Below are 20,584 nucleotides of genomic sequence, written 5' to 3'. Positions count from 1 at the left end.
GTTAACACAATGATTTCTTTAAGCTCCAGGAACTAAATCTAAGAAAGGGAATAATGAATCAATGTAGTAGTGATGCAACATCCTATTTTCAAATATCTTGTCCTTGGAACTTTATTGAAAATGCATCTTATTCAGGTAAATGAGCTATGAAATGTCTGGAGTTAAGACAGTTCTGAACAGAATCCAAAAGAGCTCCCATATTGAACAAGGTGCCATGGGATACAGAATATACTATGAAGTTTCTAGAGCTAGACAAAAGGAAATGGGACATATTTTCAACTCTGAATTCTGTTGTGCAATGTGCTTTTTTTATAAACACAGAGTGCTTTTGTGCATCTGGAAACTTAAGTAACTTGTGCCCATTCTTAGATGGACATTTTAGATTTAAGTTGTATTTCTTCCTTTGTTCCTATTTTACTATTCTCCCATTGTCTACAACCCTGTAGAGGTTAAGGTGCTCACAGTAACTCAAGAAACCTAAGCCCAATTCCTTCCACCTCATGGGATTTGAAATTTAAAGACAGAGCTACTCCATATTAGGGGGGAAACAAAACCAAACAAAACAAAACTAGAGTAAGAAATGACTTAAACTGGGAAGAAGACAATGCAAAACTAAGTGAGGCTCTATTCCACTGCAGCTACAGCATTTAGTGCATAAAGTGTCCCTGACCTTATTTTCTTATACAATCATTGTTATGTAGTTTATGTTGAATATCTGTCTAAGTGCATATATATTTGTTGGAAGAGAAGGGATGCAGGTCTTCCACTGTGCTAGAGGTCTTCTAGGACCTACAGAAGTGAGTGTGCTCTCTCCCATTGGGTGAAGTTGGCCACTTGTACCAAGAAGAATATGAAACTGTTCCTTCCGTAAATAGCTACAGCCTAAATCTGGAACCCAGTGCCTGCATAATTCTCCAGAAATGAAAAATACCAGCAGCTGGAGGCAAAAATCCATGATTCATCATACAAGAATAAGCACTAGGCAGGACAGCCTTTTTCCTTCAGGAATACACACTTGTATTTGTGTAATACTCCTTGTCCCAGAGTATTGTAGTTTTTGGTAGTTCCCACAAGAAGGATGACTCTTGTGAGATAAGGACCTAGAGAGATATGATGGGTTAACCTTGGCTGGCCACCAGGTGCTCATCAAACCATTCTCTCACTCCCCCTCCTCTGCAGGAGGAGGTTGCTTCAGAACCCAAGCAATAATGAATGCCCCCACCCCTCCTTTCTCTTAGTTTTTATTGCTAAGCATGATATCATATAGTGTGGAATATCCCTGTGGCCAGTTTGGGTCAACTGTCTCAGCTACATCCCCTCCCAGCTTCTTGCTCACTTCCAGTCTTGTGGACCCTGGGGAGGAGAGGGAGCAGAGATACAGCCTTGACACTGTATGAACACAGCTCAGCAATAGCCAAAACTTTTGTGCATTATCAACATTGTTCTAGCTGTAAATGCAAAGCACAGAACTATATGGACTACTATGAGTAAAGTTAACCCAATCCCAGCCAAACCCACTACAAGGGATACCATTAGCCTCATCTCAATCCTTGAGAAGGTGAAGGAACAGCTAGTCCTGAACAGCATGAGGTACAAGAATCTCTTCATGCCTGACCAACCTGGTAAGCTTCTATAATAAAATGACCGCTCTGATGGATGAGGGGAGAGCAGTGGATATTGTCTACCTGGACTTCAGTAAGTTCTTTCATTCTCTCTTCCATAAAATCCTCACAGACAAGTTGTAGATGTATGGGCTGGGTTCGGAAGACAGTGAGGTGGATCAAAAACTGGCTGAATGGCAAGGTCCTGACGGTGGTGATCAGTGGCACGAATAATGAATGTCCCATGCCCCATCCCTCCTTTCCCTTATCTTTTATTGGAGGACAGAAACTAGGAGTGAGAGACCCCAGGGGTCAATACTGGATCCACTCCCGTTTAACATCTTCATTTATGATTTCAATGGTGGAGCCAACGGTACCCTCAACATACCTGCTGATGACACAAAACTGGAGGGAGTCACTGATGGACTAGAGGGTTGTACTGCCATCCAAAGAGATCTTTCCCCTCTATTCAGCACTGGTGAGGCTACATTGGGTGTACTGTGTCCAGTCTGGGGCTCCCCAGTACAAAAGACATGGACACACTGGACTTCTGTAGAGCCATGATGATGATGAAGGGACCAGAAAAAAAAAAAGGATTAGGCACCTCTCCTACAAGGAAAGGCTGAGAGAGATGGGACTGCTGACTCTGAGAAAAGAGAAGGCTTGGGGGGAACCCATCAACTTATACAAATACCTGAAACAAGAATACAATGAGGATGGAGACATCTTCCAATGGTGCCCAGTGACAGAACAAGAGGCAACGGGCACAAACCGGAGCACAGGAGATTCTGTCTGAACATCGGGAAACAGTTTTTTTTGTTTTGAGGGTGACTGAGCACTGGCAAAAGTTGCCCAGAGAGGCTATGACATCTCCGTCCTAGTAGATCTTCAAAAGCCATCTGAGCATGGTCCTGACCAACATTCTCTAGGTCACCCTGCTTGATCAGGACTAGAGTTGGGCTAGATGACATCCAGAGGTCCCATCCAACTTCAACCATTCTGTTATTTTATGATGGAGGGTGCTTAAATTTAGCACAGTTTCGCAAATATGATCCTCTTGACTGGGTTAAGTTTTAATGGCCTTCTGGCAGGAGAGGAAATTGAAGAAAGCTTTTCACATTAGTATGCTATACAAAAGGGAGAGAAGCATCCCCACAAATTTGAACAATTTCTGACAGTCAGGTACAGGGCCAGTCAGAGGCACTCTGGAAAGACTTCCAAGTTCAGCCCATAAAGAATATCTTAAGCTGTTAAGAACACCCTAATACCCATAAAAATAGATTTGAAATTGTGGACTGTAGCCCTAGCTATAGATTAAGCTACTTGTGGGTAAGTGCAGAAGCAGAATTTTCAGCGCCTTGGAAGGTACTGAAAGAGAGTCACAAAGAGGCAAGAGTGATGCACTTTTCTAAATTAAATATCCCACATAGACAGTCACTCCTTAGTCCTTGGAATAAATAAAAAAGAAAGGAAAGAAAGAACCACTAAGTGTTACACGCCCAATACTGAATGTTCAGTCGTAAGAGGAACATTTTGAATTCTGTCATTAGAAGGGGTTAACAATACCTGGCACAAATTTTGATGTTGCATAAAAGTCTGGTAGATAACAATTTCTGCTAAGCATTGATTGTTAAAACAACAGCATAATGTACAAAGTAATTCTTAATACAGTATGAAGTAACAGCAGTGTTAATACAAGTATCTTTAACAACAACAACAAACCTAAATTGTTTAACCACTTTACTGATCAACAAAATAGTATTTCTGTAATGTAAGAGATGTAACTCCACATTTTTTTTCCCAGTAAAATAAATAACCTTACTGTGTACTGGGCAGGGTCAAAGATTGTCAAAGAGTGCAGCTGCTGAAAGAGAAATAAAATAGATTTTCTACCTAAGGACTGTTTCATTATGCCAGACAACACTTTGTATTGATTCTTCTCTATTTATTTCTAATTTTGTTGTCCCTGATTGAGCTGAGCTCTAAATCTTGCGATGGCTTACATGCTTTTAGGATGCAGCATTGTTGTGTGAAGTGCAAGGTAGCAATGTTCTTATTTTAAGCTCTAATTTAGTCTGATTTACAACAAATTAGGCTTTCTAAACTAGTATTTTAGTACTTAAAGACCATTGGTTTCATGTTTTCTATAATATGGGTAGAAATTTCTGTACTGAGAAGTCGGTGAAGGTTTTTGTTAGCTTCACAAGGGCCTTGGCATTGGCCTAATCATTTTATAAAAGTAATTTGATGTTTTTCATTTTTTATGACAATAAAAAAAAAAAAAGCATAATTTCAGATTTCAGTAGCTTATAGGAAATAGAAAAGGGCCATGTAGCTTTTTATTAGCCTTTTCTTGATATAAAATAAATGCTGAATTACAGTACATTTCATTTATAAATTACTTTTGCTCACTATTTTTATAGAGCAAAAGTCCATTTCCTTACAAGTGATGATTAATCAAGAGCAGGAATGGAAAAAGAGGTTCCTGGTCAGGAGAGACACACTGACAAAAGATCCAATTGCATGATAATTCTATGTTTAAGAAAGTGTCCAGAAAGGAAAAATAGAATATATTACTAAGTGTAAAGGAGCTGTATTCCCATCAATGTCATCAATATTACACAGTACCCTTTCTTGGCAAAATACATCCCTCTTGCTCATGCAATGTATCCAGCTATGTAAATGAAAGAAAATAAATTGTAAGCATTTCTTAATGGGCTATGAATTTTCAAAAGGAAAAAAAAATGGAAGAAAGAAAAACTAAGAAGAGTAAAATTATGTGTAAAATGTGTAATCTCCAATCTAGTAAATTTCATTTATTTTATTGTAGATGATACAGATGATCACTCTGGGATTCAAAGACTGCTAGCTAGTATTTTATGAATCTAGTTGGCATTTTTAAAAATTTCTCTCAAAATGAGAGAAATAAAACCTTCTCAGGGAGGGAGGAGGAGATAGCAGAATGCATTCTCACTTATCTATGTTAAAAATTAACAAATTTTGCAGTGATGTATTTACACCCCTTCATGTATCTGCATAAAGGCTTTTTGTTTTGGGAAATGTATTATAAAGAGAAAAGAAGTACATTTAGATCTTAAAACAAGTTTTAAATAGTTCTTAAATGTAGAGTTCATATTTTATCTAATTCGTGCTCCTAAAATTATTTGCTAATCATGTTCTCAATGTCTTCAATCACACAAAGATAATTCTGGAAGAACGTAGTCTCTTAGTAGATAAAAGTCTACAGATAAAAGCTTCTCCGTCCCTCTGTTGTCATATTTTCATTATGGATGACTTGGTAAATAGCTTTTGCAAATGAGATAAGTGAAATTGTAAAAATGTGTATATACATATTGTTTTGCTTTGTGCCTTTCTCTCATCCTTACATTGGTTAGAAATGTAATTTTATTTTATTTATTTATTTATTTTTACAGTCATGACTTACAAACCAGCAAAACTCTGAAGCATAGATTTGGCATAGATTTGGCTATCCTTTGAGTAGCACACTTTACTGAGCTTGGAAGAAAATCCATTCTAGTATCTGGCTCTTTATAAGAAATTGGCTAATGGTCAATTTATCCACTTAGCTGTCCATATTTTACTGTAATGAAAGTTCGGATAGAGTGGCAATCCACTTTTGCACACCCATCCCATGGTATGTGGTCGGCCACAGATAAGAAAAGAGCTGTCTGCAGAGTCTGGAAGCTAGCTTGAGTTCAGGCTGCCTATCAACACCAATTGTCTTTGAAGAACTGTGGTCAAAGTTTCTCTGAGAAACCCTGTCTCTCACAAGCTGACAATAAGCATGCATATGTGTCTACGACGAGATGTAATAGGCATCAAAAGTGCCATTGTCCCTTTTTGCCTTAAATTCTGCAGAAGAAGGGGAAGGGGGGAAGGGGAGGGGAAGGGGAAGGGAAGGGGAAGGGGAAGGGGAAGGGAAGAAGGGGAAGGGGAAGGAAGGGGAAGGGAAGGAAGGGGAAGGGGAAGGGGAAGGGGAAAAGTTTCTGGTGGAGCAGAAAGAATAAAGTAAAAGTAAATAAAGTAAAAGAAACTCAAGAATTATAGAATATGTCAGCATTTCAAAGTTATGAGTGAGTAGTGCCTAGGATCAGAAGAATTATCCTACAATTTTATTTTGGTTTTGCTTAATGGAGGCACTGCAATTCATCTCTTCTACAGAACTAGTGAGATTTGCCCAAACTCCAACCACATCTTTTGGGAGATATTCTGCACCCTTTAGACGCAAGTAGCTGAAGCTTTGGCTTGGATATTGACTATCAAATTCAGCAATTTCATTAATTGATTCCATAAAAGAAAAGAACTATGTGATGTTTTAAAAACTAGCTATTTTAGAAATAGTTTGTCAGATTATACATTGCAAGGTATCACTTACACAAGGAACAGCAATTTGGTATTGTCAGACAAAGAGAAAAGGTGAAGATATAAACATTCCTCTCTATTTATTTTCTACTCTAATCTATGAGTCATTTCTCCTCCTGTACTTCTCTTGCTTACCTTTCCCATTAATGCTTTGACTAGTATATCACTTTCATTTTATACCTTTTTGTCACTAAGAAAAAGGATGCCCATCTTTGCTCTCTTATATGAAAATGAAACCATGTTCTGGTATGTTGAGTGATGGGGCTGGTGATAGTAAAATATTTTGAAGATATCACAAACTGTTGAGAAAGTTGTGTGATTAGCCTAGTACTGATCTCTTCTTGTGAAATTCATGGCTTATAACGACTATACAGAGCTGTGAACCCCTGACTGGACATATGTTCTATAAAACAGTATATTAACTAAGATACGGTATTGTACCACCTGTTTTCATGTTACTCTACAGATGTTAATGTCTTTAGGTTACCTTAGGGAGGATGAGGTATGTCAAATGGATTCTAGTTCAGTCTTTGGATTCTGTGAAAGAATGAAAACACATAGATTGAAATCCACATTCTAATGATGTTAATGGGAAATTTGCTATAAATGTTAGTGGAGCAGGTTTTGACCCTGGTACAATTCACCCTGTTACACCACAAGGTACAGTCCTATCATGATTGTTCCACCTTTCTTCTTGTGCAATGATTTTTATTTCATTTTTCATTTCTTCCCAGGTTCATTAAGTGAAATGTTGAATCTCTAAATCTAAATTTTCCTTTCCTTTTCCTTCCTAATGTCATCTTACTATTCAAACTTATATAATACACAAATATGAGGTCTATAGGTCTTTTCCTCTTCTTTCTGAAACATCTTATTTTGACTATTGTTAACAAAAAGCAAATCCACTTTTTTTTTTTTTTTCCTAGCAAAAACAACCAGGTGTTTTAAACCTGTGTTTAGAATATAACACAACTAAGTTTTCAAAAACCGTCAAGCCAGCCTCCATTAGTGTGTAAGTAACAATGAAATCAGTCATAGAATAGGACCAAAATAATTCTGGAGCAGACTACAAGTAATTAGACTCTTTTCCTCAGTAAACTTGATTTATATAAACGATATTTCTTCTTTTTGAAAATCCTTTTTTTTTTTTTTTTTTTTAAGGAATCTGAGAAAAGACAGATATATCTAAAGATCTTAAACACCAAAGAGAAATGCCACTTTCTTTTTTTGTATCCAATACCTAGAATGTACTGTCTTCTAACCTTTTCAGGGTTAGAAATGGAAAGAATTTGCCAAAATCCTCCCTACCAATATGAAGTGAAAAGTGATTTTCACTTTTTCATAAATGAAGTGAAAGTGATTTCTGATCTACTTTTGTGTATATAAATGAGAAATGAGATTTCTGAAACTATGCAGTTTCTTAATCTAGGAGAAAAGTAAACACAAAAGTAAAGTTTAAAATTTAAACAAAAATTTACTCAGGCTAATAGTAATGTGTCAACTTTTAAAGAGTGGGAGTGATCAAACAACTGGAACAATTTACTAAAGAATGTAATGATTTCTTTGTTACTTCAAGTCTTAAGAGAAATTAATCATTTGAAAGAACATGCTCATTTTCTGCAGAAAATGTAGCCTTTATTTTATTTTTTTTTTTCTTCAAGAGAAATTCCCACATATATTTTGCAATAGGTTGAACCAAGTTTTTCCATATAGATCTCTCTGGAATGTAAATTCTTAATAAAGAAAGGAGAGAAAAGAAAGAAAATAAAAGAATTCAAAGATGCAACATTTGAAAATTCACTGGTCACTTCAGTGTCCATGTAAACCTCACTGAAAAATTTAAAATTGTTAAATTATTTTTAAAAATAAATTATTAAAGAAAAAATTATTGGGAATTCTTTTGTACCCTATTTTTAAAGTGCACTTTTGTGTTTGTTAGTTGTTTTTTTTTACTGTAAAAATGTTTCCATGCCTTGCATCAGTTACATGCTCACTAATCAGTTGATCTACACTAGAGTTTAGATCAAACTACAAATGAGATGAATGCTTTTAAAGAATTCACAATGACTGTAGCTGAGTTAAGCATGTAGGAGGCATTAGGAATTGCATAATTTTCTGTAGTCAACAAGGAAAAACTGCAACTCCAGTGCCAAACTTTATGTGTGTGTGTTTCATTTTAGGAGTACTTATAAAACTATTCGATTTATTTTACTATCTTTGAGTAATAATAAATAAATAAATAAATAAAAATAATAATTAATAATAAAAGATGTGAATTTAAGGACTATTTATAAAAACAAACAAACAAGCAAATTTGAAATTCTGAACTATTTCCCTATTCCATGGTGATAAACTGTCTTTACAATCTACAGATACTCAAAGTTACCTCACAGTTTTTTTTTGTGGGTTTTTTTTTTTTTCTGCTGTAAGTGAAAATATAGCTTTCTTAAATATCTATAATCTGTATATGGAAGCTGTAACTAAATCATAACATCGTGAGAAAATGACCACAGAGATTTGTAAATAACCCACAATGGTTTTGTGAAGTGCATAGTAGACTTTAGATTTTTCCTATAAACTCCCCAAATTATTACTGTCTTTAGTCTTCAGCTTATATATACATTAAAAGATAACCACCAACAAAGTTAAATGTATATGTATGTATGTATGTATTGGAAATCTGTGTTGGGAGAGCTGTATATCATTCAAATACTGAAAGCTTTCCTTCCTGTACAGACACTGCAAAGAAAAAGAGAAAAATCATTCAATTTCATCCTCAGGGAGTGTTATCTATTTCAGGCTGCCTAATGTGGAAAAAGTCCTGAGTAAGCACAGCAAAATATAGTGGTTTTAATCTCCAAGACACCTTTAAAGCTATAAAAGGATTATTGCTTTTATGAGCTTCTTTTAATACTGTATCAATATTGATCTTGTCATGCAATTATAAAAGACTCCCCAACCCTTTTTTCCTGGTGGTGGAATAGAATTGTTTCAGAATTACTTATAGGTGTTGGGTTTTTTTGGTTTGTTTGGTTGGTTGGTTGTTTTTTTTTTTTTAGTAAGCAAGAATGAAACGTGTTCAGATTTTCTTTCAGTTTAGCACTTTTCATGTCCTCCAACTATAGTCACAAAGAAAATCTAATTTATTTTCTGTGAGTATAAAGTAAGGGCCAGAGTCAATAAAATTGCCTTCCAACATCTTAGTCACAAACACACGGATAAAAACAGGCAAAAGAATTGGAATGATTATATTTACATTTAATTAACATTTGGCAGCCTAGCAAACTCTCTGGTGGTTAGTACATGGATAATGCCAGATCTCTATTTCCAGGGTAGGAAACTGGTTCATTTGACAGCGGTTTTCTATCTTTAAAAGAAAGTCCAAGACCATGACATACAGCTGAAATAAATACAGTTAAATATGCATCTTCTTTCTGATAATCTGCAGAAAAATACTAAAAGTAGTTATTTTGTTTTGTGAATATATATATATATTTCTAGGTCTTTCCTTCTTTTCCTTCCTATTTTTTTCTAGGTCTTTGCTGAGAAGCTCGGAAATATCACACTGTCAAAGAGAACAATGGGAAGAAATGCCTTCAAAACTCAACTCCTTTGGGAGAATATATTTCAGTGCCTTAGGGCCATACACAGTATTCTATGGGTGGACTAGTACTGGGGCATACCCCTCATAACTCTAGCTTCAGAAAGTCTTCTATGTATATAACACACTCATACATGCATAGATACACAGAGCACAGCAAGAATCTAATAAAATAACCATTATGATCTGATTACAAACTGAAATCATGGAAAATTTGCTAGGTAAGTACTAAACAATATTATAATAATAAGTTCTATACAATTAATTGAGATGCCTGATCTCCTTCTATGACAAAGTGACGTGCCTGGTGGATGAGAAGAGGCTGTGGATGTGGTCTACCTTGACTTCAGTAAGGCTTTTGACACCGTTTCCCACAACATTCTCCTCAAGAAACTGTCTGCTCTTGGCTTGGACTGGCGTACACTTCGCTAGGTTAGAAACTGGCTGGGTAGCCAGGCCCAAAGAGTCGTGGTGAAGGGAGTTAAATCCAGCTGGAGGCTGGTTACTAGTGGAGTTCCCCAGGGCTCAGTACTAGGGCCAGTTCTCTTTAATATCTTTATCGATGACCTGGACGAGGTGATCGAGTGCACCCTCAGTAAGTTTGCAGATGACACCAAGTTAGGTGCGTGTGTCGATCTGCTTGACGGTAGGAAGGCTCTGCAGGAGGATCTGGATAGGCTGGACCGATGGGCTGAGGCCAACTGCATGAAGTTCAACAAGGCCAAGTGCCGGGTCCTGCACCTGGGGTGCAACAACCCCAAGCAGCGCTACAGGCTGGGAGATGAGTGGCTGGAAAGCTGCCTGGCAGAGAAGGACCTGGGAGTATTGGTTGATAGGCAGCTGAATATGAGCCAGCAGCGTGCTCAGGTGGCCAAGAAAGCCAACAGCATCCTGACTTGTATAAGAAGCAGCGTGGCCAGCAGGTCTAGGGAGGTGATTGTCCCCCTTTACTCGGCTCTGGTGAGGCCGCACCTCGAGTACTGTGTTCAGTTTTGGGCCCCTTGCTACAAGAAGGACATGGAGGTGCTCGAGCAAGTCCAGAGAAGGTCAACGAAGCTGGTGAGGGGTCTAGAGAACAAGTCTTACGAGGAGCGGCTGAGGGAGCTGGGGTTGTTCAGCCTTGAGAAGAGGAGGCTCAGGGTGACCTTATCACACTTTACAGGTACGTTAAAGGAGGCTGTAGCGAGGTGGGGGTTGGTCTATTCTCCCACGTGCCTGGTGACAGGATGGGTGGAAATGGGCTAAAGTTGCACCAGGGGAGGTTTAGGTTGGATATTAGGAAGAACTTCTTTACTGAAAGGGTTGTTAGGCATTGGAATAGGCTGCCCAGGAAAGTGGTTGAGTCGCCATCCCTGGAGGTCTTTAAAAGATGTTTAGATGTAGCCCTTAGTGATATGGTTTAGTGGAGGACTTGTTAGTGTTAGGTCAGAGGTTGGACTAGATGATCTTGGAGGTCTCTTCCAATCTACATGATTCTGTGATTCTGTGATTCTTTTGAAATAAGTAAAGCATTATTTTATACTGTCATATTCTCAAGTGAAAAAAAAAATCATATATATTTTTTGTTGTTGTTGTGCAGAATAAATTCAGTTTGTTTACACTTCCCCAGAAAAGTCAATTTTACTTTTTTCTAATTTTTACTAAATGCTCATGGGAATTTGGACAAGTTTCATTTGAAAATAAATCTATACATATTTCTTTACAGTACACTTTACCTTCTCCTGTTAATGGAGCAAATACCAAATATACAATAATTGTGATCATGAATATGACAGACTTCTCAGTTAAATTTTGATTACTCTCACAGGAAAAAAAAAAAAAAAAAAAAGACTATTTTCTCTTTGCAAACAGTAATTTCCATATGCTTTCGAGGAGAAGCAAATCTCACGTAGTTTACTTAGAATATATTTAGTCCATTCGTTGCTTGCCTTTGGCACATGCTATCAATTCCTATAATAAATGATGAAATGCTCCATCATTCTACTGTATTTTCAAGTATGTACTATATATTTACATATTAAGGTGATTTTCAACATAATTTATCAAGTCAATTCACTGGTCCTATAAAATAAATATATTTTGTAGGGCTAATCTCAAGACAACGTAGTCATTTCATTCTTCAGTGTAAATGATTAGACTTTTAAACTCACTGAATCTGTTTTCAAAAAGCTGAATGAATTTTAATGAATTCCATTATTAAATACAAAAACTTATTAAAGACTTAGACTGCTAAGTAAGAACATTCAAAATAGGAAATGATAAAAGTAAGATTATTTGTGCAACAATACATATAGATCCTTTCTGCATACAGATTTAAAGATAAACTCTGATTATAGTCAATTAAATTGATTTTTTTTTTCTTAGCTCTATGTTCAATAACATTTAAGACAATGGCTGTGACCTGCTTGCTCACATGGTTAGATCTGCTGAAATTAACAGAAATATAAGATCAGATTTCATATAAATAGATGAAATAACATAAAATCTCTTTAAATTTAGGTTTTATCCATTAATTATCACTCTAACTTTCCAATAAAAGCTGAAATATCATATGTGGAAAAAAAAAAAAGTGGTAAAGCTACCTGAAAAGTTCATAAAAATGTCTAAGGTTGTAGACTTAATAAACTCCTGATTGCTCAAGTCCCATTTGCACAATTCACTATGATTAAGTAATACTACAGTGTAGAAGAGTAAAAACTCGACTAAATTAAACTAAACTAAGATAAAAGGAACTTATTAATGCACTATTAAAAAAAACTGTGTTTCCTGTGAGTGAAAAATTATTCACAGTCAAAGTATGTTTCTGTAAATATCTAAGCCATACATATTTTCTTTCTACCTTCAGGTTTCTTAGAGTGAAAAAAAATATTAAATATATTAATTTAAAAAAGTAGAACTAACATCTGACTTAATGAACACATATTTCTGTAAATCAGCTTGAAGATGGTAACTAGCTGAATAAGGAACATATTCTAGGAAACGACTATGCACTTCTTCATTATTTTGGAAATAGGAGGGTTTTTGCTTAGGAAGACTATCAGGAAACTTTTTTGTTAGTCCTGAACATCCCTGCATAAAACTAAATTACAGCAACTTGTTTGCTGTGCTGAAGTGCAGAAGGAAGGTACAAGTCAGTATAACTCATCCTCTGAGCCCCTGCTCTAAGCAAATGTGACACTGGAGACTATGTAGGTAGAAGTCTGTTGGAGATTAGAATTTAAGAAATTGTTGATCTTGATTTTTTTTTTTTTTTTTTTTTTTTAGGTACGCATTTATTATCCTTCCACCCTTCCACCTGTCTTTGATTCAAGGCAAAACTGCTAGAATATCCCTGTATTCTCCCTCTGTCTCACTCCTACTTATTGCTTTAAATATCTCTACATGCTACATACCACATATTTCCCTACAATATATTTGCTTGTGATGGAATCCAAGATAATTAGGAGTTTGAGAAAAATTCCTAGCAAGTTGACTGTTTAAAAGCAGTGGTCAGAGCTCTTTCCACCACATGCCAGCCCTCCAAAAGATGAGGACAACTGGCTATAGTAATCCTTTCTGCAGTCTCCAAGACTGAGCCCTTTTGTATATTATCTGCAGGTTAGGATTAATGAAAAAGAGTTGAACAGCAGGATTGCCTGGCTTAATTCAAATGGGATTTTCTGGTCGATGATGAAAATGTGTGTGAAATGAAAAAGCATACTGAAGCTGCCTATGAAGTACTATCTTACTGCTAAGCTTTCAAAGAATACTTTTCATATATTGATCTCCACTTCTTTGGGTGTGCAGTTAAGTGTGATTTCAAATAGAATGGAAGTCTCAGTATCTTTAAAATATAAAAGAGTGGATCAGCTTTTTCCTTCAAATGAATTTTTAAGAAAACTGTGAAAAATTGTCACATATACTGTCCTTTTATATACAGAAAACATCTGAAAACCTTGCTGCTGTAAATTTTTTCAGTATGAATTATAATTCACCAATTATATTACTCTATAGAGACAGTAACCAAGGCACAAGTAATCCACTGTTAAACAACCATCTCTCAAACTTTACGCCTTAAAAAATTGGATTTCTCATTTGACTACTGTCATGGTTTCAGCTGGGACAGAGTTAATTCTCTTCATAGTAGCTGATATGGTACTGTGTTTTGGATTTAGGGCGAAAATAATGTTGATAACACACCAATGTTTCAGTTGTTGCTGTCAATGCTCTGCTATCAGCAGAGTATTGACTAAAAGCTTCTTTCAGGATACAAAAAAAGAATAAATTCTTAGAACAAAGCCCATTTGTTTTCAGAATATAAGTTCAGAATATAAGTCTAGCCCTGATTGTCATAACTAGTTTTTGTTTTTATCATTTTATCATACTTCTATCATTATTAACAATGACAATACTATATATAATTTTTCACCTCACTTACTGAGGCTTCTTAGTGATTACAAGAAGGCAGAATTTCCTGTTTAACCAGGACTTACCAAAATTAAAGGAGCTATAAATTGAAGAGATCCCAAGAGGCAAACCAAGCAGTTGGTTATGTGACCATAAAAAGAAAGGAAGGAATCTTTGGTTGCATTTCCTTTAAAGTTCATAATTATTTTTTTCAAAAACAATAGTAGTCTGAGAAAATTAAAACTTGAACTAGCGTTCCATTTTACATAAAAATACCTCTAGAAGGAGAACAAAACTGTAATTCTTCCTATGTAGGGTTAAAAAATTAGTCAACTAACTCTCTCCAAGGGCCAGTCTAGAAAATGTATTGTTTCACAATTCCAAAAAACGCACATAGGATTTACTTATCTTTCATAACATTTAATTTAAAAACTCTATTAAATGTGAAACATGTTAAAATCAGCTTGCACAATCTCTTATTCCCCTCTTCCCACTTTAAACACACTTCAAAGTAAAACTGAGTTACCATCAAACTAGAGATTATGGCAAAACGTGGTTCTTGTGACATGACAAAAGTAAATACGGTTTAGCAGAAAAAATAGATAAAAATGGTTTTGACTGCATGCTCTCTGGATTGCTTAACATCCACAGAATAAAAGAGAGTTGGAATAAGAAATCACTGAGAAAGAACTGGTATTCCATTTTTGCAGGTTGCCACTCTTTAGTAAGGCAAGTAATAACTTTTAAGTGGTAATAAATCAAAAAGGAGCATTTATTCTTAGGTGATTAATGGAAAGACGTATTGGTTGGGACATTAAATGAAAGGCCTTATCAAATACTTAAATTTATCAGTCATTGAAAAAGCATATTTCTTTATTCCGACACAAACTGCCAAGGAGTGATTTAAATTAGTCTGTATTAGAATCTTCGAAATGCAATTCAGCCTGCATTTTAACGGTAATGAAAAGGTTCCTTATTCAACTGGTATCTGGCTGCTTAACTGCTGTAGTTGTGGGAGCCCATTCACACAAAGCATAACCAACATAATTGATTTTCTCCCCCAGTTTCAAAACCAGGTGAAAACAATTTTCTCCACTGCAGACTTGTTTGTGAAATAATGTAAATAATCTGTACCTTGATGTACACCTTGTATCAGTAAACAACTTGTTTATCTTACAACGTCTAAGATACTCAATACACATCACTCAGCTGAATACATTTTTTCTTTCACAGGTAAGGTGAACGTACCTTCTTTGTACCTTCTTTATACCTTCTAAGGTACAAAGAAGTACGTACACACACACACATACGCGTGCGCGCGCACACACACACAAAAAGCCACTGAGAAAAAAACTGTGTGAGGAAAAGTTGTGACAAGGCTTGGGGCCTACATTTAAACTCAGGCCCCTGGCCCTGGCCTGCTCTGTGTTGCAGACATGCCTATTCCCATCCTAGTATGCTTCTGCTGCTCTCCCTGCAGCAAAGCATCACTGTATGAAGTCTTGCACAAACTGCAACTATACTTTTGTTGCAGACCAAAGGTTGCAATAATTGGGACTGTTTTGGGTATGTATTTAGTAGCAATGGAAGAGTCAGTATATTTTTCCAAGCCTCCCAGTACCTGAGACGACATGACTGAGAAGAGGGCCAAACTCATTACTGAAGCACACTGTAGGGGCCACAAAATAATTATCATAAACTGAAACAGGAGATGATCTGACTCAATATCAGAAAAAGGTTTTTGCTAGGTTGCCTAAAGATATTGTGTAGTCTTCATCCCTGGAGGCTGTAAAGATCCAGCCAACCAAAGCTCTAAGCAAACTGCTCTGATGTCAGAGCTAGCCCAGCTTTAAAGCAAGAGGTTGGATTGGAGACTGAGATCCTGCCCAGCCTCAATTATTCTTTTGTCTCAAGAGGGGAGAACACAACTTTTGAAGGTGGAGATTAATTTGTTTACTTCTTTCCACCTGAAAGTCTGGGGTGTTCATTAATATTCTTTGATAATTTGTGGAGAGAATTTGGTAAGAATAACCTCTCTAGAGACATTCAGTTCTTAGTGTTTTGGCAGTGTGTCTGCCAAAACATGGGCTCTGTTGGATGGATACTTTTTGAGGGGAGGAGAGGTATTTCCCCACTCCTAAAGCATTCAGAGTCAGTAGAACATACTTCATTCAAATAAGGTTAAAAATAAAATATAAAAAATCACTCTACTAATAATTCACCAATTCTTAACAATATTCTAATGTCTAAATGTTTTCTCTCACTTTTTTTTTTCACTGTTTAATTGCTGCAAATTGAGCTGTTGTTGCTGTTTTCTCAAACTGTTTATTGTTGTAAAGTGTTTATTGCAATTATGAACTTATGGCATGACCCACAGCTAATACAACACATGAATTTCTCTTAGTAGTTTGAGTATTAAATAGACAAGTTGGTGACTGCCTTATTTTATCTGTAGACTGATGAGAAAATGGATGGTACCATCATAAAAGTTCTGTGCACTCGAACAAAATGCACTGGGCTGATATTTTCTTGCCTTGACTGAATTCCTTGAAATGACTTGATTCACAAAACAAAGAATACTGCATGTGTTTTACTGTGCATATGAAAATAAAATAAAAGTTCTGACATTTTCCTTACTGATATATTTCATATATTTCATGTGATAACTTGAATCGGGTCAGATTCAGTTCATTTCTGTGTCACATAAGGTACTTTATATTTTTCTAGGAGAAGGCCTGTTTGCAAATAAGTGCAGTTATGCTTATTCAAATAGTGATCAATGCATTTTTTTTTTTGACTTGTTCACTTAATTTTCAGTTTTCTGAAATACTAAATAAGCACAAATAGATATTATACCTATTTAAATATTTGACAGTACAACTAACCATACCATTTTATGTTCATAAAACAATTGTTTCCTTTACAAGAAATCATGATTAAATCATAACATCCATTAATATTTTGTTAACAATTAAAAGTTACAGAAAATTTCAGTCTCTAGTCCTATTATTTTCAAATATGATGGGACTGTAGTGATAGCCAAACTGGAAGCAGACACAGACAAAGAATGTATTCCTCAACCACATGCAAGTAGAAGTATCATAAGGAAAATACATTCTGTTGAGATGTAAAACTATTTGCCCACTTAATACAATATGTAACAGAATGTATAAACAAGCCTCAAAACCAATACTTAATTTACCAATATACGTGGGGTTCACTTAGCCAGGGTTATACTGTAAACAGTGTATATTAGTTATGGCAAAACTAAGAGCTTTCACAGTTTAGGTATAAAAATCAGGAAAGTTAAAATTCTAAATTAATATATTTTGATATTCACACAAATATTTTTTTTATTATTATTTTTTTTACTTTCTTTGTTCCACCGATGTGGAACTTCCACTTTTCAAGGTCTAATTTTTATTTATTTTTTTTCCTAACATTGTAGTCAGTGAGATGTCTCAAGGAACAATGTTCAATGGCTGCTTCAGTAGGAAGTGACAGAATCAGTCGAATCTCTTCTGAAATTATTCTACTTACAACTTACAGTGGCCCAGGCAAAAATCTCAATGAACTTTCAGTTTCAAGAGAAAGGGGTTTACTGCTGAAAAATTATCTTATGATGGATTATCCCATGTTAGAATGATAAGAAGCTTCCAAAAGGCTCTATGTAAGTAAGTAGATCTAAACAAATATGTTGTTTGGACTCTTTAATTTGGTTCTATTAAAAAAAAAAAAAAAAAAAAAGTAATTGACTTCCTAAATTAAATCAATAAACAATTAAGACCTTTTACAGTGATATACCCCACAAGAAATCTATATAAAAGTGCAATATATGGAAATCAATAAAAGCTTTATTTTAGCTGGTATTTGGTCTTCTGAAATTTAGTTGACATGCAGGTTCAAACCCTAAACATCTTTGCAATTCCAAGCAATGGAATGATTATATATTTGCCGTTGCGTAATACTTTTCCTTAGGTAGCAAGACTTTTATTTGTAGTTAAAAAAAAAAAACAAAACAACAAAAAAAAAAACACCACAGCTTTTTATAGCTTAGAATAAGCATAGCACCTTCTTATCGTTAAAAAGAAATGTCTAAAACATCATAGGAATTTGAAAATTTGATGCAAATGTTTAACTGAGGGGTGTGGGTGGAAACAGCACATTTTTTCATCTAACAAACCTCAATATTTATCAATATCAAGCATCACATAACTGAGTTGTTTACTCTGCTTTTACTGTCTTATTATAAAGCAGAGTACTTTCATTCTTCTTAAAACAAACAAACACTTACAATCTTGAATCAAATATATTCTAGCTGCTTTATTCCGAAAATTTTGATCCCTTAAAATACCTCTAAATATGTTCTCACTTATCAATGCGTATAAATATCTGAAGGGAGGGTGTCAAGACGATGGGGACAGACTCTTTTTGATTGTGGCCAGCACAATGAGAAGCAACAAACTAAAGCACAGGAAATTTCAGCTGAATATGAAAGGGCACTTCTTTACTGTGAGGGTAACAGAGCACTGGAACAGGTTGCCCAGAGAGGCTGTGGAGTCTCCTTCAAAACCTGCCTAGATGCGATCCTGTGCAATGTACTGTAGGTGCCCCTGCTTGGCAGTGGGGTTTGGACTAAATGATCTCCAGAGGTCCCTTCCAACCTCAACCATTTTGTGACTCTGTGATTCTGTGATTCTCAGCATGAACAATTTTGTAGTGCTATATGTGCTTGGCTATCTAGAACTATGCATCCTATTTAATTGAAAATGTTTAAATGAAAGTAATTTTTTTTGTACTTCATTTTTAGTAGAAAAATGATTGTCTAATACACATTTAATTTTTTAACAACAACAACAAAAAAAGCATATTTGTAAAACCAAGCATGTGAATGTTTTTCTTGACCAAAGATTTCAATAGTAAGCATGTGCTTAAATGTTTTGGAGAAACAGAACTGAAGTTTTGTTAAAATTTTACCACAAGAATGAACCTATTACAGAAAATATCCCATTATAAACCACCTGGACAAATATTTATTAGGAGTCACTTCAAGTTAAAAGAGAAGCATAATCAAAAAGGTAACCAGGTAAAAGGTAACTGACCACAGGTAGTTTTGGGTCTGATCTGATTTTCAGAAAGATTTTCAGCTCCTGTTCATTTACCTGAAGTTCCCAATACCTCTGAAAAATCAGGTAATACCAGGGGATGGAATTATTTCTTGTTGGATAGTACTAACACAAAGTCTTAATAAAGAAATAAAGATATATGAAAAAGATATTTATTCTTCTTCTAAAATTATTTTAAAGCGATATTTAAGTAAAGGAACAAAGGTAATTTCTCTCTCTGAAGGAGGGAGCTATATTTGTCGCACTAACCAGGTACACAAACAACTTGTCAAATGGTGCCTAGTATAGTTTATTGCTTGAATAGTTTGGCAGAGGAAAAACAAACAAACAAAAAAAAAACACAAGTTCTGTGACCTTCCTGAAGCTTTTGCACTGTGGATAATTTCTTCTGAGTAAAAAATAATCAGGATACAGAAATGTACAGCATAGGTATCTGATCTCATTTCATCATTATGGTACAAGTAGTGATTCGTACGAAGATTACACTTTGATTTTAATTTAAATGGATTTTACTGGTAAATAGGATTTTGTTATGCTTCATAAGAATATAGTTCATGAGGTGAGCTGAATTGCCTACCTTTACAAATTGATATGGATCAGAAGAGAAACTTCATTTCATGCAACCTTTGAAATACCCATACAGAAATGTAAAACTTATTCTTGTAAGTCATCTGTGGCTCTAATGCATTAAGAATCATTTTTATCTAACCAGATGCAGAAGTTTTGTATTTAGCTTGCTATTTACCTATCATATTTTCTGTTTAATTTTCTTCTCTAATATCAAACAGTATTAAAAGTATAATCTCCATTACATCTCTCAAAATATTTCCATTTATTTCTTTTTTAATTACACTCATTCTACATACGCCTGAATTTCCTGTTGTATTCCTATGCCTTCTTCAAGCTAACCTTCTTCAAATTAATTTGAAATAACTCTTCACTCATGAGATAATCAGTATGAACTTCATAAAAAAATATAATTTTATTTTTTGCTTTTGTTTTTGTTTTCCTCTGGAAACTTATACAAAATGGAATATAGTTGCCTTGTTTTATGTTTCTCAGAGGATTCTGCATATGCTTTTCTTCATATTTTTCACTCAGACCATAAAACTTTAGATGTAAAAGCTATATGTGTGGATGTGGTTTTACCTACACATTTTAAATATGGGTTTCTATCATAGATAACTATATTTTAGCTATAGTCACATATTCTAATCCAAAATTGCTTTTTTTCTTTCCCCACACCAGAAAACCAAAACATTTTAAAAGGTCAAATTTTACAAAGTGGTCAAACATACAATTAATTTTGATCATAAATTTAAGGTGCATTTTCCTGATACCAACACCTCCCTGCATTAGTAAGTGTCTTGAAGCACTGCTATGAAAAAAGCAATGTAGCTTAAGTGAAGGAAGTATAATAAAATACCAGTCAGTTTTTTCTTACTTTTGTATCTGTATGCAAGGGGATTAAAGTTAATGTTTACTTT

General features: G+C 35.1%; 1 long non-coding RNA gene across 1 annotated transcript; it reads left to right on the top strand.

Annotated features, from left to right (window-relative positions):
- Positions 1-2,246: 2,246 nt before the first annotated feature.
- LOC121070689 lies at positions 2,247-18,680 on the top strand. Its single transcript, XR_005820172.1, has 3 exons — positions 2,247-2,391; positions 8,830-8,831; positions 18,457-18,680. It is a non-coding gene; the product is annotated as an uncharacterized LOC121070689 (long non-coding RNA).
- Positions 18,681-20,584: the final 1,904 nt, after the last annotated feature.

Source organism: Cygnus olor, chromosome 1 (assembly GCF_009769625.2).
Source record: "Cygnus olor isolate bCygOlo1 chromosome 1, bCygOlo1.pri.v2, whole genome shotgun sequence".
Classification (NCBI taxonomy): domain Eukaryota; kingdom Metazoa; phylum Chordata; class Aves; order Anseriformes; family Anatidae; genus Cygnus; species Cygnus olor.
This window is presented reverse-complemented; position numbering and strand designations above follow the sequence as displayed.